Genomic DNA, 6,559 nt, shown 5'->3' with positions numbered 1-6,559 from the left:
GCTCGACTCTCGAGAGGAGCGACTAGCAGTTCATTTTTCAATGGGTGAAGCTGACTGCACTGTACTCCAATCGTTACTTTGCCGTACTCTGATCGTGACTTTGCTGTAATCTGATCGTGATTCTGCCTCCTATGCTAGGGTTGGTGCATTCAAGTCTTACCCCAGTGGTGAGTCTTTTTCTTTAGATTGAATTAAATCTGACTAGCAACTACTTACCCCGGAATTAGAGCCCACAAATGCTATCATGCCCATAGAACGTCATTTTTTGTTTGTCCAAAAAAAAAAAATTACTTCCCAAACACTCCCATAATAAATATTTTATTTTTAGTTATTTAAAAATTCCCGTAATAAATATTTTATTTTTAGTTATTTAAAAATGTGACTTGTGTTGAGAGTAGAAAAAGGTGGACAGCGTCACATAGCAAGCGTTACAGATGAAAACTGTCGTTTACTTTCCTTACTTTTAAAGCAAAGAGAAAAGCATGTATATGTGTATATCTAAAGTTTACTTCAATCAAAACAGCTCTGTTTGGTTCATAATATAAGCAAATCAAATTCGCATTCCAAACTTTATTTTTTTGTTTCCTACTTCAATTTCATGAAAATGGGTTCGTCCGATCGATTGTTTAACAGGCATAGAACTGTTCATCAGATTCTTGGAGGAGGACTTGGTAAGCTTTAACATTGATGTGATTCTTTCTCTATTTCGTTGCATTCCCTATGATGGGTTTATGGTTTTCAATTCAAGAAATAGCAGTATATGCATTTGTACTCTCTCTTTATCTCTACCTCTATCCATGAGCATTTATTGGAATTTTATTTTCAAATTGAGAATTTGAAATTAGGATCAGATCATCAGAATCGTATTTGGTCTGTTCAAGAACCTGATTGATTACTATGTTAAACTTTTATAAAAATTCACTTATCTGGTTATTGTAACGAAGGTTGATTTTTATTTACTTCTTCTTTACCCAATGACTAGTAAATAAAAATACAGAAAGAACTCTCCTTTAATTCACTAACTAGGCCATGTTTGTTTGGACAGCCGTGACCTTGGGATTGAATTGATAATCCAACAAAATACATATAGTTAAGATAATTGGGGTTTGGACTAAGGCCTCGTTTGGGAACCCTCATTTTTAGTCAAAAAGTCAAAAAATTACTAAAAAAGTCAAAGAGTCACCCTAAAAACCTATGTACAGTAGCTGCACATGAAGGCTGCCAGCTATAGTGTAAAATGACCGTTTTGCCCCTCCTTCATTTTGTTTATATCGTTTTCACCCCTGGCTTTATGTCAAACACTGATGGGAATATCTGCAGCGCTATTCTCACACAGGGTGTAGTACCTACAACTATTCAGCTACATCAAACAGTGAAGATGAAGAGGGCCCTTCGTTCAAGGCTGGATCATAGTAGAAGCTCTGATCTGAAGAGAAAGAGGAACCAAGCGATGACGATAGTCCGCTAAGGCGAACGGAAAAGCAGTCCCTCCTCCGACGATCCCCCCAACTGCAGGTATGCTCTTGCTCTCTCTCTCTCTCTCTCGCTCGCTCGCTCTCTCGCTCTCTGTCTTTCTCTCTTCAGCCTCTCTTGTTTCTATTTCGCTATGTTCCCAAACGTCGTATGCTCTGTTTGGTTTGTATGTATAAACTCTCTCTCTCTCTCTCTCTCTCGCGCGCGCTCTGTGTGTGTGTGTGTGTGTGTGTGTGTGTGTGTGTGTGTGTGTGTGTGTGTTTGTCGCTCTGTCTGACCATTGTCGTTTTTCAATTTGTCTTCAACATTCGAGTTGGGTAAATTTTTGCAGAAACTCGCCTATGTACTATGTTGGGGGTTTTAGGGCTTTCTTTCACCTACCGAGAGCAGTTTAGCAATATTGCGGGTTGTCTGTTGGTGGGGGGGTGTGGATCTCATAACCATGACTTCTATGCTCTGGTTTTTGTATATGTCAACAGTCTGCTATCTCTCACTCTCGCTCTCTATTTGTCTTTGTCGCTGTGTGTGTGTGTGTGTGTCACCAGTTGCCAATTTGAACATATTATGTGTTGTAAAATAAAAAATTATTACGCATTTTTTTGGGGGATTAACAACAAAGTCCCCTAAATAGGATGAAGTATTCTGATGAATTGTCCCCTAACAAGAAAGTCCCCTAAATAGGATGAAGTAGTCTGTTGAATTGAACAAGTTAGAAGTATTCTAATAAAGTATTATGTCTGTCTCTGTGGTTATAATTGTTGAATACGTTGACATGAAATTATCATTTATACTATTCTTGTAAATTTGGTGAAATTAGCTACAAATGCTACCATAGTGATTTTTACAAACACATCACAATAAAGTTGGTGAATAATTGGTCATTTTCTTTTGTTTATGTGGCAGTCTGGTTCTCCCTATTAATCTTTTGAGTAAGGTGGATTCAATCCTTATAATGAAAAAGGAGGGGGGAGGGTAAAGAAAAGTTGTCACTAGAAAACAACGAATCATACTTATTTTCCATAACAAACTCATCTAGCATATGTCTTAGTGTTTAAACAATGTACTTCAGCAAAAGATTTTTAATCTGTTTAAGGTAATGTTGGTTCTTTACTATGCATTTGATGGAGCTATATTTTAAATTCACAAAAACTTACAAGGTCTTGATTTTTCTGCTTGAGGCTTTCTTATTTTTAATACTGCGATACGTAATGTACAAACATAACAATATATGGTTAACACAACTACAAGTAATGCACTGATCAACTAATATATTACGCAAATTATAATGTTCTATAGTCGCATGGCTTCAACTCGATCCGGCTCTCGTACCCCTTCCGGGAAAGGGAAGGGCCCAAAACCTCATCACAAAGCCAATTGGGACTGGGAGAACACATGTATCTATTTGGAACTTGTTGTGAAGGAAATAGACGCAGGTAACAGGCCGCACAGGTCAATCAATCCAAATGGGTGCCGGTCTTTGGCTAAGACTTATGAGGTAGCAACTGGGTTGACGCATACCATCAAACAACTTAAAAATAGGTACAATCAACTAGAGGCATAGTGGAGTGCATGGTCGAAGCTAATGGATAGCCGCAAAGGCCCCACTGGAATTGGGTTCGACCAAGAGACTGGGTTGATCAATGCGTTGGATGAATGATGGGCTAGAATGGAGAAAGTAACGATTTGAACTTATGTTTACATAATTTTGTGTTTCACTTTGAACGACCCAACTATGCCATAAACAGATGTCAAACTCCATAAACATATATTTTCATTTAAAGTATACTGTTCATGCCTACAACATTCAAATAAACATGAAACATGCCATGACAATTCCATAATATTATGGTTTTTTTTTTTTTTTCCATATATAAGCACGTCAACTATGCATGCTTAAATTGTTCATTACTGATGTGCATACTCCATGTACATAAGTTATTCATTTTGCTAATGGTGTACTCCCATTGTATTGTATTACAGGTTGACAAAGAGTGTTGCAAGTTCAGAACAAAGCGGTTGGATCATGAGGAGTTGATGCGTTGTGTATTCACGGGGGCTGCGGCAATGAGTAAAAACGCTTGGACGCCTGGTGAGACGCGGAACCAACTGGAGGTGGAAGGGGAGTCCGATAGTGCCGACTTCTCTACGGACAACAACGAATTGGGTGCCTCTGAAATGGAAAACTTGATGAAATTTGCAACCATTAACGCATCAGGTAGTGACACCAAAAGGAGGCACTCATCCGTCACAGCAGTGCAAAAAAAGCGAATCACCGGGGCAGAAGCATTGGCAACAAGCATGGATGATTTGGTGAATTCGGTGAAGACACAAAGCAAGGAACTCACTGTAAACCATGTTGTCGGTGGCCAAAGTGTCACTATGGCCGAAGCAGTTGGACGCCTTTATGAAATTTAGGGACTTGACCAAACTAATCCACTGCTCCATTTCAGTATTTCGCTTATGGAGGTGCCCAATAATAGGGAGATGGTTATGAGTATTCCTTCCGATGATGGCATTATCGGCTGGCTCCAGGTGAAGCAACAAGACAAAGAGAGGACGACAATACTCATAACCAAACTAATCCACTGCTCCATTTCAGTATTTCGCTTATGGAGGTGCCCAATAATAGGGAGATGGTTATGAGTATTCCTTCCGATGATGGCATTATCGGCTGGCTCCAGGTGAAGCAACAAGACAAAGAGAGGACGACAATAGTTCCAACTCTTGCAAGCATATTGCACAATCAAGGACTTCGTTTCTAACTATGCTTTGTGTTGGACTTCTTTTCTGTTATGTGTTGGACTTCTTTTCGCTTATGCGTTGGACTTCGTTTCTAACTATGCTTATGTGTTGGACTTGGTTTATATTTGCTAAAGACCTGCCTTTTTATGAAATGCTTTGTGTTGGACTTCTTTTCGCTTATGTTGGTTTTGTATTTGCTAAGGACATGATGTTTTTAACTATGCTTTGTAAGGAGAATTGGTAGGGAGATGGTTATGCTATTCCTTTCGTTTCCCTAGTTTTAAAATTATGGATGTGCATTGGTTGGATATTGGCTATGGTTGGATTTTAAAATTTTAAATTTCAATAAACCATGAATCTGATTACACTCTTCCAATTTGCAGCTTCATAGTTATGTAAACAGTGGTTGTAAATCAGCTGTACTCGACCATTTGAACAAAAGCGTTGCTACTTGTAGAGAGACATGTGAAGTTTACTGAAGGCTTCAACTTAAAAAGTGGAAGTTAGACCCTTTATAAGGTACTAAAAAAAAAACAAAAGAATTTAAGTTATTATTTCTGTATATTTTATTTGAACATTGTTGTTTGTATATGTCATTGCAATTTCTATATTGCTTATTTGTCAGAAAAAAAGAAAAAAAAAATTACTACAAGTTACACCCTTTGTAAGGTAGTAAAAAAAAAAAAATATGATGTGTTAACGTGTGTTGGGAAACTTCAAATAAATGTATTGAAGATTTCACCATTGGTAATAGAACAACACTATACAATAGAAGCTCTCAGAAGGATGGCAAAGGAAATCAATTGATTATTTATGCATAATATTTCTGTTATTGACAGCCTTTACTTTTGACTGCTGTTTAATTTTTGCATGTTTAATTTTGCCAGAGTAGTAGTCTGTCATGTTATGCTTCTGATTTTATTTGAAGTTATGTGATTTAGGCATGGAAAGCGACGATGACACTGATGCACGGATGTAGGAAATGTGTGATGATGTTGCGGCGGTCGTAATCGAGTGGCAAACTAAAATGAATAATAATTATGTTGAAGCGTACAAAATTGCCTCCGACTACTACAAGGCGCACGTGCTTAAAGTCCCATGTCGCACGTCCATCTTGACAGGGAGGGCATGGATTTTAGAAATGTATAATGGGCACAGTGGTAGATTTCGCTATGAACTGTGCATGCCCAAACATGTTTTTACCCGTTTATGTGCCACACAAGTGAACGACTTCGGGTTGCATGTACCTGAACGGGACCCCGGCTTGCACGTTGAGGAGAGTGTTGCAATCTTCATTCATGTTCTAAAAAACTTACCTAACCGAGAGCTTCAAGAAAGATTCCAACACTCCGGTGAAACAATATCACGCCATTTTCATAATGTTTTGAAAGCAATGAAAAAGTTTACCGTCGCGCACTGTCGGCCGCCCACAGATTTCCAAAACAAGAGGGATCCCTACCTGCAGACCCAACCACAGTATTTGCCGTTTAAGGTGCGCAAAAAATGCAACAATTCGAGTTTTTTTTTTTCAAATTCTACAAAGATGTGACTTAAAAAATGCAAGGCTATAATGCATAACTTCATGGTACTAATAGGTTGCCTATTTGTTCGAATTGTGTAGGATTGTTTAGGTGCCTTGGATGGGACACACGTGCCAACGTGTATAAAAGAGTCGGAATCAGCCCCGTATTTTAGCCGAAAGGGTTGCCACACTCAAAATATTTTGGCAGTGTGTGATTTCAATATGTGTTTCGTCTGGTGTCATGCGGTTGGGAGGGTAGCATGCATGACAGCCGGATTTTAAACATTGTCACCGAGGATCCGCAATATAATTTTCCAACTGCAGTGGATGGTACGTACGAACAGGTGATTTGTTCAATGCTATAACTTGTTAAATTTGTTTGCCCACACGTGAAACAAATATGTATTAATATGTACACATTCACAAGTCGCTATTATCTAGTGGATGGTGGATACAGTAATAAGAAGGGATTTCTTGCACCATATAAGGGCAGCCACTATCACCAACCATACTTTCAACGTCACAAGCCGAGGAATCGTGATGAGTTGTTCAACCGTGCCCACTCTTCATTGCGGAGTGTGATTGAGCGAACATTTGGCGCTTGGAAGTCGCGGTGGATATTCTTGCACAACATGCCTCGGTTTGACTTTCGTAGAGTGCAGGTGCCGTTGGTAGCTGCATCTATAGCATTACACAATTTCATACGCAGAATGATGCGTTAGTTGTTGCTGTCAGAAATGCGGCGGCGTACACGTATGGCGATATTCCCGATCGCGTAGATTTGGCTGCCCTACACGAAGTCGTCATGCCTACGGACGAGGA

At 39.1% G+C, this 6,559-nt stretch overlaps 1 long non-coding RNA gene across 1 annotated transcript; it reads left to right on the top strand.

The window, feature by feature from the left end:
- The first annotated feature begins 538 nt into the window (after positions 1–538).
- Positions 539–4,005, top strand: LOC145801628 (uncharacterized). Its single transcript, XR_014343249.1, has 3 exons — positions 539–671; positions 1,321–1,515; positions 3,454–4,005. It is a non-coding gene; the product is annotated as an uncharacterized LOC145801628 (long non-coding RNA).
- Positions 4,006–6,559: the final 2,554 nt, after the last annotated feature.

This window comes from Camellia sinensis, chromosome 10 (assembly GCF_055761805.1).
Source record: "Camellia sinensis isolate YWXY chromosome 10, ASM5576180v1, whole genome shotgun sequence".
In the NCBI taxonomy this organism is placed as follows: domain Eukaryota; kingdom Viridiplantae; phylum Streptophyta; class Magnoliopsida; order Ericales; family Theaceae; genus Camellia; species Camellia sinensis.
Note: the sequence above shows the minus strand (reverse complement) of the source record. Positions and strands in the feature narration are given on the sequence as shown.